Source organism: Vipera berus, assembly GCF_964194415.1.
Source record: "Vipera berus genome assembly, chromosome: 10".
Lineage (NCBI taxonomy): Eukaryota > Metazoa > Chordata > Lepidosauria > Squamata > Viperidae > Vipera > Vipera berus.
The window spans coordinates 8,674,635-8,694,883 of record NC_138213.1 but is presented as its reverse complement, the minus strand read 5'-3'; positions in this window follow the sequence as shown (position 1 = coordinate 8,694,883).

Sequence of the window (20,249 nt, the reverse complement as noted above, 5' to 3'; positions counted from 1 at the left end):
GGCTGAAAAGCAAAACGTTTTCTGCTCCCTCAAGGAAAAAAAACAATAGTCCTGTTGCCTTTTGAAGAAAAAAAAACACAACATCTTTGAGACAACTATGATCTGGAAGACCGGGAATCTCCACGGACATTGAGCAAAATAGAAATTCCTTTTCCAGAAAAGAGGATGCATATGATGAGTTGAAATGAGTGGACGAGTGAAATCAGAGTAAAAAAGAAGATCTTTCAATCAACAATACAGGAAGATGACCCTAGGTTAACCCCACCCAAGTTGTGGCTTGTCCCTGCAGACTGTATATCTTTGCAGCCATCAAATTTACACAGTATCTTAAAATAACATTTGTGATAAATGTGCAATTTAACTAATTTATGGTACTCTGATGTGCTCAGGGCTACAGGGAAGATGAAAATCTTAAATGGAGCTTGAACAGCTCACTTCTCAAGAAGAAATCAATATGCCAGATCTAAGGGGAAAAAAAAAGCTCAAATGAAGACAATGTTTTAGCGTGAGCACCCACGCACCCCTCGCTTTGAATGAATGAATGAATGAATGAATGAATAAAGAGAGAGAGAGAGAGAGAGAGAGAGAGAGAGAAATAAATCCCGTGAACCTATCTTTAACTTTTCAGCAGAGCCAGGCTTCTGTAATTAATTGAAATCTTGCATGTAGTGATCACTGCGGCAACTTCATTATATTTTCTTTTTGGCATCAGAAAATGCAACTTGGCTGTTTTAATTATACTGTTGGCTTCATCGTGCAAACTACATTGTAATTTTTCTATCCAGAAGAAGGCAGCTTTTGCATTGTTTAAAACTGTAATGTACATAATATTAGGCTAATCTATTTCTTTCTTCTTTTTAAAATATCTTTGTGAGTAAATACTCAGATAATTGATTTAAAAAAAAAAAACAAAAGAAAGAAAGAAAGAAAGAAAAATCTGTTTCAAAAATTCCAGAGCAAAACGGAGTTTAGATTTTTTTTTAATGACATATTTATATCGTTGTTTCATTAAATGTTCAAAATACGGCGAGGGTGGATAAAGATACGAATGCTAACATTTCAGATGAATATTTATTGTTTTTTTATTTTAGTACTATGGCACATTTTTCCCCCAGATCTTTTTCAGATGCAAGGCTGCATTCTTTTTTTAATTGATTCACTAGGAGGTGAAAAGTATGGAAGGAGAGTTTTGGGTTTTTTTGCATTTGGGTAGCACCTACAAAGTCTAGCAACTATGGCTTTGTGCCCTCTCTGGCTACTTCAGTATGATGCCAATTTATTTTAGCTGCCAAGATAAGTTTGGAGGTCTTCATGGTTCCTCTTTCTGAGGAAGTCCACATCTCAGTATTCTTACATCCAGAAGTTCTCAGGATGGCTCTGGTTGAAAAGAGAACACAATGAGAGATGAGAAATTGTCTCTGAGATCTCGGTAACAGATGAGTCACTTCTAGTCCTGCACTCTTCTTCCTTCTCTTACTGTTGCAGAGAACTTTTCTGATTGTGAAGGGACTGAAAGAGAAAATATAAGAAGAGAAGGTTGTGGCCTCTGTGACTTTTTCTTTGGAGGGGTTGTTGTTCTTCCTTTGTATGACAAATATTCTTTTTTCCCCATATATTCTGGCCATATGGTACAAACCAAAGTCAGCTTTGAATTCCAAATCATCCACTTCCAAAGAATAAACCTGTAGGACTGTTATGAGTCTGAATCCAATTTTGGCATTTACCTAGTTTGATAATCATTCCCAATATTAATATTTATTTCAGTGCTGTTGTTAAAGAGAAATGATTTCAGTTTGACTTGGGGATAGGGGGTGCTTATTCAGATTGATACCAACCTCATCCAGTCCCTTTTTAACACAATTGATAAATAGGGCAGTGCCTTCACATCTGTCATAAACATGAGTTACTGATCTTTCCAACCCAATGAAATGAAATAACTGGAAAATGAAATTTTTTTTTTAATTGGAACATTGGTAGAGTTAAGGGGGAGGAAAAAGGAGGAGAAGAGAGGAAGGGGATTTGCAGGCAACTGAAATATATATATTCCCCTTTATTTCAGCCAGAAGCAAGGAAGATGCAATTCCCAAAGATTTCAAATCTTTGCAAAAGATGTCTAGAGAAAGAAGTAGGTGTGTCAGGAAGCAATTTTGTTCTTGGCTAGTTTCTTTTTCCCCCCTTCTTCCCCTCTCGTCTTTTACATTTTTTTTTAAAAAAAGAAAGTCGAGGTACAGTCGCTGTAGTTACGCCTCAATGCCCCTGAAACCCAGTCGGTGAAAGCTGAAGGATTCAGCTCCTGAAAGCCTCATCAGGACTTGTCATCACTCTAATGAATATCATTTAAATTGCTTTGTATATTGGTGGAGTTTGGATGTCGATTTAATTTGTGCATGTGTTTTGAGTTCTTCTGCATGGCTACGCTAACAGAGAGCAACAGCCTAATGAAAAGTGAGTTGGTGACAGTGTGATGCTCTCCAACCCAATCAAACCGGCTTGAAGAGCTCTTTTGACTAGGATCTTTAAATGGAGGGTGATAGTGGTGTCTTCTCATTCTTTTGTTATTGTTGACATTTCAGACTTTGTTTTTTTTCCCCTTTCCCTTTCCAGAACTTTTGAAAGATTCTTCCTAGATTGGATTGTTGGAATTCTCTGAGCTTAGTTTTGAATTGCAAAGGCTTCCTCTCCCAAATGCCAATCTATAAATTAACACAGACTGTGTGGACACAGAGCTGAACAGATGAATGTTACAAGGTGAAAAATCCCTCTTTAAAAAAAAACAACAGAACTATTCAGAAATGATTTAACCTGACCTTCCTCTGAGGCCAAATGCATCTACCCACAGTTTCAACTATATGGGTTCACTTTCTCTGTGTTATAGACTTTAGGGGTGGTCTTCTGATACCCTTAAGTTGAATACAATGGATCTTTACAAAGTCCTTGACATATTTCTAGAATTTAGAAGGACGCTTCAGCAAAATCCTCTATGGGAAGTGTAATATCCAAATCTTTTTTGGAGGTTAAGCTCAGTTTTAACAATGGCACTTAGTTCAAGTGAACCCCATCAACAGACAGAGATAAGAAATTACCTAGTAAATAGATAAGAAAAGGTATTAGGTACTATAGTCATACAACCTTTTCTTTATCCCCTTTATCTACTGCCTTTGTGAACTCTAGAGAATCAGGGAGATGCCCTTAAGGGAAATAGACATGAATACTTATATAAGTAAAGGTACTGTAAAAAGGTAAAGGTAAAGGTTTCCCCACACATGTGTGTTAGTCGTTTCCGACTCTAGGGGCCGGTGCTCATCTCCGTTTCAAAGCCGAAGAGCCAGCGCTTGTCTGAGGACGTCTCCGTGGGCATGTGGCCGGCATGACTAGACGCCAAAGGCGCACGGAACGCTGTTACCTTCCCACCGTAGTGGTCCCTATTTTTCTACTTGCATTTTTACGTGCTTTCGAACTGCTAGGTTGGCAGAAGCTGGGACGAGTAACAGGTGCTCACTCTGTAAGTTCTAGGAAAACAAGAAAATATTTGGAAGAGCCTCAGGCAGGCCCCTCTCTGATTCACCAAGGTGTAAGAGGAAGGGGAGGTAAAGCACAGTCAGGCTTGCTTCCCAAGTTACCTCTCTTCTTAAAGGAGCTTACATGAACATAATGGAAATACAACAGTAGAAACAATCAACTAAAGCATTATAACGTATTGAGGAGCATGGCGACTTGTGTGGTTAGGATGCTGGGATGGAAGTTAGCAAGATCATGTTTGAGACCTGAGTGCTGCTGTGGGGTGGGGTTGAGCTCCCGTCCTTTGCTCCAGTTCCAGCTGGGGACATGAAAGGAGTTCCCAACTGGATCTCCCCCAGGCAATAGTGATGTCACCAACTAATCCTTTAAACCCAGAAGTGCCTAAGTGCTTCTGACATGAGTGCAAACTGATTTATTCAAAGAAAAGGGAAAAGAATAAGAAAAAAAGGAAGAAACCATTGACCACACCCAGGCTGAGAGGTATACAATATGTACATTTTTATTTTATTTTAATTCCATTTATATCCCGCTCTTCTCCGAAGACTCAGGGCGGCTTACAAGCTTAGCAGTAGCCTTCATTCTATGTATATGCCTGCTTATTAGGGCTTTCACACACACCCCCAAGCGGCATTATTACAAAGTCAGCTTAATTGCCCCCAACAATCTGGGTCCTCGTTTTACCTACCTCGGAAGGATGGAAGGCTGAGTCAACCTTGAGCCTGGTGGGATGCGAACCTGCACTAATTGCAGGCAGCTGGTGTTACTTACTTAAGGAGGAATTAGCCCACTGCTCCACCAAGGCTCTTTCACATAGGAGATCCTTCATGAATTTTGAGGAGGAAGGTATCTCAGACCTAGGCCAGGTGCCACTGTAGAAAAGCCCCATTGACAAGGAACTGAAAAATAATACTCTGCCTATTTTGTCACAGGAAATAGGTATTCCACTAATATTCCTAGAAACTGATTTAGATATTTGAGTTCAATATCTCTACCTAAGGAAGGAAAAAACTGCTAACCTAATTCCAGTGCTAGGTCTTGGATTGTAGGTTTGTAGGTCTTCCTACAACCCCAGGAAACCCAACCCCATGCACGTATGTAAGTTCAAGGAAGCAGGAATTACAGATTTTCATAAGGTATTTCTAACACCAGTCCAGGGCAAGGACGGAATCTTGAAATTTGTCTTATAAATGTGCCAAGTTCATTTATTGTACGGTTCATTGTGGTGGAAGTTTTGAAAATATTTTGAGACACTTCATCCCAGATTTCTCTATACCCGGGTTAAGTTGCACTTATGAAATAAACTCTCAGCTGATATGGCTACAGCCTTTTGACTGTTTATATTTGTTTTCTTCCATTCCTTTAACAGTATCCCCATTACCCGTTATGCAACCTAACTGAGACATAGTTCAGAGATTGTCAGAGGGGCAGATGACCAGTTCAAGCTAATTTTTAGACAATTATTTCCCATTACAAGGAACATATTGAAGAAAAGAGATGAAACACTTGAAAATAAACGATCTTGGCCCTAGCTTTCCCAGAGAGTTTTTCTTGGTGTTGATTGTCCTGCCCAATCTTCCCACTATTCTCTTCTTTTAACACAATTCCTCCTGCATTTTTGAATGTTTCTTTAGAAGCTTTATTGTTGAAATTCAAAAACAAATGAGGAAGGGATTCCGGATGGCTGTGGACCACCTACTCTACAGACAAAACACACCAATTATCCAATTACTTTCTCCTTGACACTTGTCCAGCAACCCAGTTAAGGAAGTCAGTATTATTGTTCCCAATTATAAAGATTGGCTAAAATTAAATAGTTTGCCAAGCCCAGGAAAGTGATCCAATAGGTGGATAGCAAATTTGAATTGGAGTTGTCTGTCTGATTCTTACGGTGGATTATGTGCCATATCATACAATGTTTCCCATGCAATTCCTGTTTCTACTTGAGATCTTTTTCAGTTCTATTACAAATTGATCAACCTGTGTTGTTGTTTTTTTTTAAAAAAAATACATAAACAGGGGAAAAAAATCAGCATTTCCCCGACCCCCCAAGTCTACATTTTGTCTTTCTTTCTTTAAAAGCAATGGCAGGGCACTGGATTACAGAATTTCTGTACGAGTCCATGTTTATGCTTCAATGTGTTTTTTTTAAATGCCTGTTTCAATAAAAAGGAGGAGAGCTACCATATGGCTACCTTTTGAGAGTTACCACTGAAATAATGCACTAATCATTCAGTGACTCTCATTGATTGCTCTGATTTTGGCAGATCTATTAATCATCTCTTTGATTCTAGGAGCAAAATTATACTGTGTAGTTAGAACCTAATTTTTTTTGCATACAACTCTTTGAGGGTCCAACTGTGTCGATCTTTGTTATCCAGCATCTACAAGCCTAGCTGTAGCAAATACATATCAGGTGTCCCCTTATTTATTTCCAAGTTCCCTAGCTCTGCATGAAGTAGGATTCAGACATCTGCTAGACTGTTTTCTTTCTTATTTCTGCAATACTCAGCTTTTACCATCAGTTGTAAGCTGGATATCAAACAGGGAGAGGGCCTCTCCAGTGGTAGCAATGTATCAATTAAATGCCCATCTAAAAAGGCTTATTTGATGACAACTTAGGTATTATCACTTTCCCCAGCATTTTCAATTTTGGGAACTATTGCATTTATGTTTACGAGTTCTCTACTATTTGTATTACAGTGTGAAATCATTTGTTAGCCACTGTGGAAATACTGAGAGGTTGATGAACAGCAGACCATAGGAATCCAAGAGAAGAAGAAACTAGAGAGAGATACCCTGGGTTGTTTAGTTGACCTTATAGATCCTGGGATAGCCATTCTGGAATCAATCAGATTCCAGACTCAATGGATTATATGTTCCAGATATGTAAATCCGACACAGTCAACCTTTTTTCAGCAGAAGGCTGAATAGTTCCATCTGGTATCCAAAGACTCAAAGCATCAATTATTTGTACATATGTGCAGAACAGTTTAGAATATATAGAATCAAGTATTTCAAAGTAGTCCCAAAAGCAACTGGACTTCCTTTGTTTTTTTTCTCCTTGAAGACGTTTCGCTTCTCATCCAAGAAGCTTCTTCAGTTCTGAAAAACTGAACTAACCGAACTGAACTGAACTAAAGAAGCTTCTTGGATGAGAAGTGAAATGTCTTTGCACCTTTGGGACAACCATGACCTGGATGACTGAGAATCCCCTTAGACATTTCAAAGTAAATAACGTTTTTTATTTTTTTGCATGGGCTAAAAATTCTGCCAGTTATTGAAGAATCCTGATGGATCCTAAGAGGAAAGGACTAGATTTTTCTGTCTCTACTTTTTAATTTGTTCTAAATAAATTGGAATGCAGAGGACAGTCCAAAGACCCCAGGAACTGGTGACTTTCCAGATAACTATCTAGAACTTTGCGTTTGTCTTACTGAGTTCTATGATTTAAATCAACAACCGGGAAATAAATGTAAAATGGTTTTTGTCAAGGTCCCGTACATAAGATAAAGAACTGGGGAAGTTATTATGAGCTGTTTTCAGGGACATGGGCTAATTCTGAGGCTGGGGGGGGGACTCATTTAGCTATTGAAGCTTTGTTAGATGGATTGTTATCAATTTAGCATGACTACACTGTTGTGTTCTGCAGGGCATTTTTTTGGCGAAAAAAATGGTATTGACTATAAAAATGATGATTCCCCACTAGGAGAGACAATTTTTCCCTGGAAATTGCCCTTCAGCATCGGGCATTGTGGGGAAACTTAAACATAACACTGATGTGATGGATTTTTGAAATCTTCAGTAAATGAAGACAGGGGAAGTCATTTCTCTGCTTTCCCCTTGATTTTTGCAAGGGGTGGGTGATTTATTATTTTCATTTTTGCTGAAATTCTTATCTTTCCAGATACAAGTTCTGATCAGCCCAGCAGTTTAGGAATTTTGCAGGGGGAAAAAATCACATTAATAAACCTTTGTATTACATACTTCTAGTGTATGTAATTTGGTTTACGGTTTCCTAAGCAAGAATACATTCCTCCAAACATATTTCCCATAAGGAAATACTTATATTTTGTATATCTTTTCCTTAGCATGTGCGTTTTGCCCCAATGTATCTTCTTTTTCTTACAGATTGTGTCAGTTAATTCTGCAAAATTAACATTACAGTGTAGATACTTGCATATTTGCCTAAACAAATGGCCTGATTTTTTTCAAAAGCTCCATCTTTTGATGTCAGAAGCCCAACCCCAAATTCAAATCAAAAATATTGGTTGAAAGCAATTGTTGATTGCTAGTAAACACTGCCTCAAATTTTAAAATGTACATCACAAAAGGTTTGAATGTTGGATAACTGTAGTGGCAGTATTTATAGATTAATTTCAAAGCATCCATTTGCCAGTATTTGTATACACATAAACCCATGCAGCATATAAAATATAATATTCACATCTTCCTCTTTTATTAATATTCTCTAACATTACAATATTCTGTCACCACCCAACTTTCTTTGTCTGTCCAACGTTCCTAGATTTAATCTACCCATTCGATTTGCATTAATTTGAAAGTTGCATTTATTTTCCCCTAATTGGAAAGACATGTCGTGAACATGAGCAGCAGTGATTTGTAAAGATTTGGGTAGAAGAAGTGTGGAATATTATTTTATGCAAATAACTTGGCTATTAAAGCCAGTGGTCGCTTTCCAAAGCAAATTGTACAGAAATTGTTGATAGGAGAAACAAAAGTGAGGCCGAACTATTTAAAGATAAAAGATTTTAGGACCACATGATGATGAGATTAAAATATACTTCATTGTGCTACGTTTTTTCCCTACTGATATCTACTTCTTCCTAGCATCGGTTCAGATAATAAGACTTATTTTAGATCTACAGATGTGTAGTTGTGATTTGGCTTTCATTTGCCAATCTGAATCCAATTTCTGCAGGGGGAGAATCTCCCTCAGTCCATACACGGCTGTGATTTTGTGCAGTGGAAATAGGAAGTTTTTCCTCTCAAGCTGACTGGCAGATGTAATAATTCCTTCTCTTCCATCAGATCCATTGTCTTCATTTTGCCAAGAAAACGACTTGAGCTGGTGAGGTAGACTTTCACAGCAGTGCATATTTTAAGGGTTATTTGGCACCACAAGGAAAGCTAAAAGTAGCCTCTTAATCTAATTAATTGACATTTCTGAATCGTGCTTTCACAACAACACATGGTTTCATGTTCTGGATTTTAGCACTTGTCAAGCTTTTTTGGAGAATGTTTTGGTCAGGATGACAAGATAATTCATGACTGAGTCTCTGCACTGGAGAAGTGTTTAAGGCTGTAATGATTTATTATCATCACAGAATAACAAAATTTACAAAGCGCTTGATCAGAATTTGAAGGGTGGGTGGGGAGGGGGAGGCAAATATTTGCCAGCACAGTAGTGGATCAAATGGGAGGGTCTCACTCACAGTGGTGGACTAGAATAGAAGGATGGAAAAGTATGAGCTTCTATCATTAAGCATTTGGAAGATTGATATCACACCTTTCAATATGGCACAAAAATCCACAAGGAGGCTTCCCAGATTAAAACATCATAAAATATAAAACATCATAAACTACCTTCAAACCATAAAACTGCAGAGAGCAGCTAAAACCGGATTCAAACGGCAGCGAAGCTAAATAATCGTGCTGTTGAAAAAAACAGTAGTAACTAAACGTCATCAGTACAAGGCATTTTAAAAAGTGTATTTAAAAACCAACCAAACAACTAAAATAACAGGGAAGGTGATTTTTAAGGTTGCGCTACAATTTAGTACAATTGGCACCAGGGAAAACATCTTGGGGGGGAGGGTTATGTGACATTTATAACATCTTCCATTTCACTCCCCCCAAATTGCAGTGGGATTATTTGCAGGTGACTCTTTTAAAATGATAACAGAATAATAGAGTTGGAAGGGGCCTTGTAGGTCATCTAGTCCAACCCCCTGCCCAAGCAGGAGACCCTATACCATTCCTGACAGGTGTCTGTCCAGTCTCTTCTTGAAAGCCTTCAGTGATGAAGCACCCACAATTTATGAGGGGAAGATGTTCCACCGGTTGGTTGTTCTCACTATCAGAAAATTTCTCCTTATTTCTAGGTTGAATCTCTCCTTGATCAGTTTCCATCCATTGTTACTTGTCTGGCCTTTGGGTGCTTTGGAAAATAGGTTGTTTCCCCTCCTCTCTGTGACAGCCCCTCAAATATTGGAATACTACTATCATGTCACTCCTGGTCCTTCTCTGCTGTATATCAATAAAAAGATCATAAAGAGGAAACTTCAGGGCAAAACATCTACAAACACCCTCCTTGTGTTCCTTGCATGAATTAGAATTCAACAATCACAGCACTGCCACAGTGCTCCTTCTTCTAAAAGCTAAGACAACTGTTCCCATCATCTCTAATTCATACATCACTGGGCAAGTGATGGGAACTGTAGGCCCAACCCAACTGATGGCACGGGGCTGGAATATACTTATTTCCGCAGTCTGTGGTGTGATAGATTTTGGTGGTACCGATGATCTTCAATAGGGTAGCCACGATTTTTCTCCCCAAACTAGACCTCAATCTCCAAACTAGACTTTGATCCTGATGCAGGAAGGTTTTCCTCGTATAAAGACTTAGGCAAGCAAATGTCTTCAGACCAACTGTACATATGAACCTTGATTCAGCCCTAGGTAGAAAGAGGAACATCACTTTCTGCAGTGCAAATATCGCAGTCTATCCTTATTAATAATCTTCCATCTCACTATGGACCAGGCAGAAAGTTGCATTCCTTCCAGTTATTTTAATAAGTTGGGAAAGGAGGCAGGAGTGGCAGAAAGTGTGTGTCTCTGTGTGTGTCTGTTTGTCTCTCTCTCTCTCTCTCTCTCTCTCTCTGTGTGTGTGTGTGTGTGTGTGTGTGTGTCTGTGTGTGTGTGTGTGTGTGTGTGTGTGTGAGAGAGAGAGAGAGAGAGAGAGAGTGAGAGAGAGAATGAGAGAACTTTTCACAGCTTTCTAACTTTTACTGAGCCTGGAAATGTTACATTCAGTAACAAGCCCCTGTGACAAATATATAAACGTACTGACATTTATAAACTCTCTGTGCTTTCCCACCCAAAGAAAGCATGCAACATCACTCCTGATTCTTGTCTTGTCTTTATTCCTTGTGACAGTGCTGGACTCTTTGAAACAAATTGTCTAACTTCAAATGCATTGGTGCTTACTCTTTCTCTAATTAGGTAATTAGCAACCAAGCTGGGATGGTAGTAGGTTTTTGGAATTTATGACAGCTATTTGACCTCACAGTCAGAGAAAGAAACACTACTTACTTTCCTGTTACTCTACATACATATGTGTATGTATGTATATACTCTACATAGTGGGCCTCGGCTCTTCCTTTCTTCCCCTCCAATGGTTGTTTCCCATTCTGTTCCTACTGGACATTCAGGTAGAGAGAACGAGAGCATCAAACTTTTTCTCACTCAAAAATGCCCACAAATATATATCTGGAAGGGGGAAAGAAAAGCTTTCTGCAGACAGGAGGTGAAAACTTAAGATAGTTTGTGTCAGCAAAATATGAATTTTTAAAAATTGCACGAGGAAAACTCACCCATCAAAGGACAAAATTATGGATTTATATTAAGAAGGACACTTGAAAGCCTACAATTCATTCATATTATGAACTATGTACATTAGAGGAAAATCATAAAAAAGTCCCCTTATGTTATAAGAGATTCTGAACATAAACAATTTGAAAACATGTGTGAGTCCCCTTCCCTTTGTTTCATGATGAAATATTAAATAATAAAGGTTTAGCATTTGGTCTTTAAGAAAAATATATAGTCAGAAAGTGCTACCTTAAACCCAACCTAGTTACCATCAGAACAAAGCTTCATTAGATAAACTTGAAGTAAGCCTCTACCTCTTCTTCTGTATTAATCCTTCTGCGGTTGGTGCTGGTTTTAGAAAGGGCTTGACTGCTATAGCCCCAGACAGAGAGATGTGGACATCCATCCTCATTCCTCCAATTCTCTTGATCATGTCAACTAGTCTATGATATACATCTGGCTGTATGGAATGGAGGCCATGTGGATGGACTGTTTCGGAATTAAGTATTTTGAACTAGTACTGAATTCACGAGAATGTGAAGTTCATCACTGCCTTTTCATAACTTCTTCATTATCATCTTTCAAATATTGATGGAGATTCTTAGGTGAGGAACATTTGTGGCCATCCAGATGTTCCCGAATTGCACCTATAAGCAGCACTAGCCAGACAGACCTCACTTTCCTCTTCCTCTTGCTCTAAAACCTGTACTGATGCTTGGGTTCATCTCAATGGAGAATGGCTCAAAGGAAAAACAACTAATTGATGAAGTCAGATTTCTAATTTATTTTATAAAGGAAGTTGTGGAGGAAGCAGGTGAAATGTCACCACGTTTTGGCAGCAGATCAAAAGTCAATTTCGAATGCAGTGCACCCATGTAAAAAGTCAAATTCATTCTCTCCAAGACTCAAGAGTGAGTCTTGAGCAGATCAGGTTGTCAAGAGGTAAGTCTGGGAGTGACACATCTGCCAATCTCCAACACTGACTCAGACTCTGAGATGAAGGGGACACCGTCTCTGGAGTCAATAGAAGACAGATAAGCAGATGTGACTCCCGCAAAAACCTAAGATGATACTTACATGACAGCTAGCAGACATTCAAGAGATCTGCTAAGAAAGCCCCCATCTTTTCTTTTTTAAAAAAATATATCTGCCACTCCAAAGAGATAAAAATGCTAAATGATAGCTTTAATCCGGTTGTTATGAGGAAGGAGCTTCTCTCTCTTGACACGCTGTTCTTCAAACCCAACGGCAGAATCAGTCAATGTTAGACCCTTTTATTTTAATTTCCCACGGACGATGGTCAAGGATTATGGAATAACAATAATCAATAATTAGAGGCCACCGGTTCCCTGAAAGATGCATTCACGGTCTGGATCAGTACAAAAGGATATTTTGTTCGTCAACAACGGTTCATTTGGTGACTGTTCAAAGTTACAACGGCTCTGAAAAATGTGACATGGCCCCTTTCCCACAGTTACAACCTTTGCAGCATCCCCCATTGGTCACGTGATCACAATTCGGATGCTTGGCAGCTGGTTCCTGTTTATGACTGTCGCTGTGTCCCAAGGTCACAGGATCCCCTTTTGGGATCTTCTGACAAGCAAAATCAATGGGGAAGCCAGGTTCACTTAAGTGTGTTACTAACTTATCAACTGCAGTGTTTGCAGTTTGGCAAAGTTGTAAAATGGGCAAAACTCACTCAACAAATGTCTCACTTAACAACAGAAATTTTGGGCTCCGTGGTGACCGTAAGTCAAAGACTGCCTGTATTAGAAGAACTCAATCCGTGAGCAGAAAAGGAAATGTTATCTACCCCTGAAATGGTTAAATGTAATTCCTGAGAATCCAGCCTGTCCTTTTTATATATATATTATGTCATGCACTAAAGTCTCTGGATTCAGATGCCTGATCAGCTTGGCATATGACCATGCTTACATTAAATATTTAACTTTTTATCCAATTTAGGAAAGGAAAAGTAAAGCATGGTGAGGTGTTGTTTTTTTTTTGAGAATACTGCAAGGATGATGATATGTAGCATAGCTAAAACCTGTTTCGACTGTACTTTGATTAGCTGGAAAGCTGTTTTGTGTGGCTAATGAACTTACAAAGTGATACTGGGGAAGCTGCTCTCTGAACATAATTAAATGATAGGTTTGCATACAAGGGACAATTGTAAGTTACCAAGCTTGTCATATCCAGTGCCAGAAATAGGCTGTCTCGTGATGAAAACCGCTATTAACAGTGTCTCTTCCCTCTGCTTTAGAATGGGGCAGTGGAATCCCACAAGGACTTAGGTTGATTTAACAACAGTTAAGATAAATCCTTTGGGGGGAAAGGGATGAAAGATTTACACAAAAGTGAACTCTACAGCAGAGAGCAAAGTAAACTTGTAGCCTGCATTATCAGCATTTATCATACAAATCACAAACAGGGAAAGTGTTCAAAGAGATAGTCGAGATGGTGTTTCCAATCTGTGATAAGAGCGTGGTACAAAGTTGAAGAGGTAACCACCCCCTCATCTTCTTGTCCATTCGATCCATGTTTGGCTGTTTTGAAAACTTCTAAAAGCTGTGGCTGAAGCAACAGAAGAGTCGCCAGTGGTTTTCTGACCATCTTCCTCTTGATATTAGACCCAATTAATATGAAGATCCCGGCATCCATAGTAGCGCTTATAGCAGGTTTGAGAACCAGCAATCTTGCAGATGCTGCTGTATGCAGGATCCAGCCATACTGCATTTTTATTTGCAAGACAGCCCCTATTCGTACCTTCTCTAAAATCTAACGCCACCTCCATTCAAACTATATAACCCATATGATTGGTAATGCAGTTCTAGGATTAAAATCACTGATTAAAAACAACAAAGCAACAAAACGATGCAAAAATAATACTGTAATAAATTAGAGGAGGAAAGATACACGGGTCCTCGTTCTCTTGCCTGGATTGCTGGAAGTTGTGGTTGTCATAGTCCCAGCTTCTGCAGCTCCTACAATATTGGGCTTACTGTTTCCACCTCAACTATTCCAAATCATCTGGAACTTTAGAAGCAAAAGTGATGGTTTTGGTGGTTTGCAATAACTAACCTGTGTGGTTAAACCTAACTAATACGTTTGGCTGATCATAATCAGTAGTAGCACTTAGACTTATATTCTGCTCCATAGTGCTTTACAGCACTCTCCGAGCAATTTACAGAGTCAACATCTTGCCCCCAACAACCTTATTTTGCTGACCTTGGAAGGATGGAAGATTGAGTCAACCTTGAGCCATTCAGGATCAAATTCCAAGCTGTGGGCATAGTTAGCCTGCAATACTGCATTCTAACCATTGTGCCATCAGGGTTCCTGACCATATAAATGGCTAAATCTAGACTAATATGTATGGCTAAACCTAAACCAAAATGCATGGCTAAACCTAGATTAGTATATGTGGATAAATCCTGTCTAAACACATGCAATGAATTAAAACTCTGAAATTGTTCTAAGGCAGATCAGTTGATATTTAGAAGTAACTTTATTTCTCTTGCTCTGCTTTTTTCAGGATGGCTGTCTTGCTATTTGAAAGTTTTGTATCTGACCTCCTCTCAAGAAGATGAGATTCTGAACTACACAACAGTGGGGGTGGTAACAAGATAACACAACACCTTAACATTCAAAGATTATTTTGGCAACTTTGCTTTTTCCTCTCCCCCAATTTAATAACGTGACATACAAGCATCATTTAATAATATCAATTTATTGGGTTTAAACGGCTGCCATTTTTTCTTTTAAAAACCCCACTCAACTCAGTGTATGGAGTTAAAACATCTTTAAAATACAAATACAAAAGCAAATGAACAAATACAATGCCCTAGGGAGAATTTAAATAAAGACTGGCAGGTTACTGGAAGATTAGATAAATTGTTGGCTGAACAAATAATTTGATTTATTGGCATATGTGCATCCAATGTCATTTACAAATATGGGTTTGTATGTTGGGTGAGTGTTGTTCTCCTGTGTTTGTCTTTTTACATTACACCATGATCTTTGAAAATTTACTATCTGTATGCATCCCTAAAAGGTGAAATTGCACTGAAGACAATTTCTGCAGATCCTTCTGTTTTGAGCATGCTCAGTTGAAATAAATTGGATTGCCATCCTTCATTGGGACATACAATACTTGTAGGTTTTGCAAGCTAGCAAGAAGTCATTAATCTATTGCCTTCTACTAAGATGACAGTGATTCCTTAGATTCGGCACTCTAGTGGAATATGAATTACAATTGGATGTTGCTGGATAACTGTCCCAGAAGTTCCTTGATGATAGGTGATGAATCTATAAGACAATGGTTGTGGGGCATTTTTGTATATGCTGTTAATCTGATGCATGATGACGTGACCAATTATATTAGGCACATGTTCAAAAAGCATGTCAAAACCTGTGTATCAGCGGATTAAGTCTCTTTTGCTAAGGAACAATTGACACATAGAGCACCATCCGGTTTAAAGTTTCACTTTAGGCAGAAGGTCAGTTTTAATGCATGGCAACTATTTTTATCTGGGCTGCCCACAGCTTTGTGTTATTATATATTTTTAAAATGGTAGGGTTACAATTTATGCATCCACTGTTTTGTTTTCACCTCTCGCAAGTGATGTGGATATGATCCATGATTATGTACAATGAAATTCTGATGTGATGAAGCATTTTTCTACAATACATGCAGTCCTCAATTTACAACCATTTATTCAGTGTCTGTTTGAAGTTAAAACAGTGCTGAAAAAAGAGACTTATGACTGGTTTCACACTGATGACCATTACAGCATCTCCATGGTTATGTGGACAAAATTTGGGCACTTAGCAACTGGCATATATTTATGACAATTGCACTGTCCTGGGGGTCCATGGGTTCACCATGTGTAGCCTTCCCAACTTTTGACAAGCATAGTTAATAGCGAAAGCCAGATAGACTTAACGACTACACTGATTGCTTAAGAACTGTGGCAAAAAGGTTGCAAGATGGAGCAAAACTCACTTAACAACTTAGCAATGGACTCAATTGGGCTTGCAAGTTAAGGACTACCTCTAAATACCTCTTGGGTAGCAATAGGCATTCTTATAAAGGGTTGTTTAGATATAAGTTCAGCAATGTCAGAGTTACCTTTGATTTCCCCTTAGTTTCACAGCCAGCCATTGTCTTAGATATGGGAATTAACTAATTTTATCTTCACAGTAACTCTATGAGAAAAGATTAAACAGGGTTATGTAATGGATCCAACAACCACAACATTAATATCCATAGATCAGCAGGAATTCCAGCAATGAATCCCATAACAGAAGGCACAAGCTCTTACCAGCTCTAGCATCCCAGTTGACATGACCTTGCTTCCCATTTACCCATTCAACTAACATATGGACCCTTATTTTTGAAGGATTGATGGAGAAAGCAGGGCAGGCAAATATGATCAATGGTTGAACAGCCACACCTAGAGCAAGATGCTTATAAACCTTGAAATTTTTTTTCCCCATTGGAAGGATAGCCATTTCCATTTGAAGGATAGAATCTTGCTTTTAGAATAGAGACAGGTATATCCCTACTAGCAAAAAACATACAAAACAGTGCTCATTCTACATCGCTCCCCAATTCATATTCACAATGGACAATCACCAATATTATATTTCAACCATCATGGAAAGGAAAAGTACATGTAGAAATGTGTACATTGGTCAAAGGAGAAGGAGAGAGAGAGAGAGAGAGAGAGAGAGAGAGAGAGAGAGAGAGAGAGAGAGAGAGAGAGAGAGAGAGAGAGAGAGAGAGAGAGAGAGAGAGAGAGAGAGAGAGAGAGAGAGAGAAGAGGGACTGAGGGAGGGAGGGGAAGGTGGAGGGAGAGGGGGGAGAGAAGGAATTCTCTTAATCCCAGGCTTGGATAGGAATGAGCTGAAATGAATATAACTTTGGAAAGGGGAGAAACCAAAATTGATGGATTTCTTCATCTCTAGAGGGAAAAAAATGACAATTTTCAAAATGCCTCTGAGCTGTTATGCGGTGTGTGACAATTCACCTCGGTCTATACTTCTTTAACATGATTGCCGTAGGGGACTTTTTCTCCAGTGGAAGATCTTAGAAAGTCTTGGAGTTATTGACTAAGAGGATTGGGGAGCTCGTAACTTTGTAGACCTGAGAAGGAATGGTTGAGAGGCAACATAAGTGAAGAGGTAACCTTTCAGGAAAATAGACTTGAGTTAAAATGCAAGGATTGAAAAAAGAGTACAACGACAAAAAAAAATCTATAAAAATGCAATTGCGCTAATATAATTTTATCACTTATTTAAAAATTTAGTCGACCCAAAAGACTACCAAGTGTGAAATTAAGGAACAGCTCCTCTACTTTTATGGAAATCACTCTTCTTCACTTGTCTAATAGCCTGATTTTGTCAGATCATTTATTTCCATGGTTTTAAAATGAGCTTGACAGACAGAATTTTATAACACCACTTTACTGCAAATAAGAACATCATTTTCGCTTATTAAAACTGAAGCTTAGAGAAAGCATTAAAATTAACAGTTCACTCTGCTTTAACCTTTTGAATACTACTGTGAATTTATACTCTATACCATATTGAAAGTGAGAGCTATTACTGTGGAGTAGGATTTTTGGTGAGTGGCAAAGCTAAAGGGATAGAAGACTGAAAACTAAACTCGGTTATGGAGGAGCTAAAGAGCAATTAGGATGGTGCTTTGAAACAGATTCTGTTCCCTGAATATGAGGCCACACAGCCTTATATCTAATGTACACAATTACTGAACAATGATCATCCAATCACTATCCTTGCAATTTGGGACTGACCAGAATGAAAACTCAACATCTCTTCTCCTTCTGAATGTCTCAGGCCCTGCCGGAAGCTTTGGCTGAGTTGAACAACAGAAGCCTTTCCTTCTTGGCCAGGAAAAACCTCCCAAGCACTTAAATTTTTCTGAAGAGCCAAAAGTCTAAGAGAAACAATGCTCTGTTTAGCCAAGTGCTACATCATGTACTTCTTGCACTGAATGGGTGTTACATGGGAATATAAAGCAGGTGATGCAAAAATTGACCTGGATGGACATCCTCCATCCATGCATGCAACACAATTTTCCATGTCAAAGCAAAGGGGTAATGAGATTTGCCTCCTGAAAACACTTCATCTGCATCCTATCTCTCCGTTGCTTCTTTTCTCTGCCATTTGCAAACAACAGCATTACTCACACAGAATATTTTTCTGGCTCTTCTTGTGAGTGCTGGAATCACAAAACGTGGCCATTGCCTTGCAAATCCTGTTTATAATTTCCACACAAACAGCAGAGGAGGAAAAACACAGGGCTACAACTCTAAGAATGATCTGTCCCTCAACTAGAAAGGACTCAACTCAACTCTGCTTTAAATGGTACAAATTGCTTATGTAGTGCTATCCATGGTTCTGAAAGCAGAGCCCTGTCTTGCTGCTTTGAGGATTCTCAGGTCCTAAATTGTCAAAGAAATCTAACCTGGTTCACAAGGTTATGAATCTCTTTGGGGATTGGTCGCAGCTTCAAGTTACATCTTAGCCTAAACTTTTTTAGGCTAAGGTTTCATTGGTTAATTCTGGAATTTGCATGTTTTCTGTCCAGACTCATGCATAATCTTATTCCCAAACTTTGCATCCCTTGAACATAAGTATAGGTTAAACAGAGCATTATCCCAAAATAAAAACATGATTATTTTTGCAGATGGGCTTACCCATGCTTCTTTCTCTAGCAAACTATTTAAATCTTTTAAATAGTTAAATAGTTGAAATACTGTACTTTTTCTTAGTCAGGTAAAAATGCTTTTATTCAATTTGTTAAGAAATTTGTTGTGCAGAGGTCTCCTTGTGCTACCAAAGAGTTGCACAGACAAGGAAGGGCACTGAGAGCAGTAAAAGTCACACAAGAATACACTGAGTTATAAAAACAAAAAGTAGTTTACTTTTGAGGTGGTGTAAAAACAAAAATGCACAGTCAAAAATAAACAGTCCAAGTAGCAATCCAAAATACAAAGTCTTCTTACCGGTCCAGAGGTCAATACACAGTTCAGCTTACAACAGTAGTAAACCAACAGCAGAGCAAAAACAGTAATAGTAGAGATCAGTGAATTCAGAGAGAGAGAGAAGCTACGTTCCTAGCTTCCTCTTATGGCCATGAGAACACTTACACACCCATTGGCCAATTAACTTCTTAAAGACATAGCATTATGGTTAATATATTTTCAACCCAACATTGTAGGCTAACACCATATGCCTAACATTCTCCCCTTTGGGTAGAATAATATATAACTCTTACAATCTTATGCACATTCTTTCACAATTAGCATTGTGTTTCACAGCACTTTGTACCTTCGTAAAATGGTCTGCAATATTTACATCAGATGGACAATACTCTAACTGTATTAATTTATCTTTGATACATTGTCTGACATTCAAATAACGAAGATCAGTATGTTTAGATCTTGTTCTTACTGCAGCATTATTAGCCATCTTTATTGCAGCTTGATTGTCCTCATATACAATAAATGGATCATTTACATTTAAACCCATATCTAACAATAGTTGTTTGTACACTAGCAGTTCTGTACATAACACTGATAGACATGAAAATTCAGCCTCCATTGTGTTCTCTTCTAAACAAACAAGGATCAGCATTACTGGCTACAAAACCTATTGCACTTAACTCATTAACTAAACATGTATTACACTCATAGCCTGATTGTTTCAATCCATAGAGGCTTTTCTTTAATTCCCAACAATCATGGTCTCTATCACTGGTCAATCCTGGTGGTATTCTTAAATAAATAGTATGTTGCAATGGAGCATGTAGATATGCAGTTTCAACATCTACATGGTTAACCATATATTGGTTTTTAGCCGCCCATACTAAAGCTGCTCTTAAAGTAGTTGCCCTTAGACTGGGTGCAAACACTTCGTCATAATCCTCAGTAGTTTGGGCAAAACCTTGTGCAACCAAACGTGCCTTATGGGTTACAGTCCCGTCTACACCTTTCTTTAACTTATATATCCATTTACAACCTATAGCTTGCTCACCAGGTGGCAGTTTTGCTTTCACATAAACCTTAAGATCCTGCAAAGAATTCAACTCC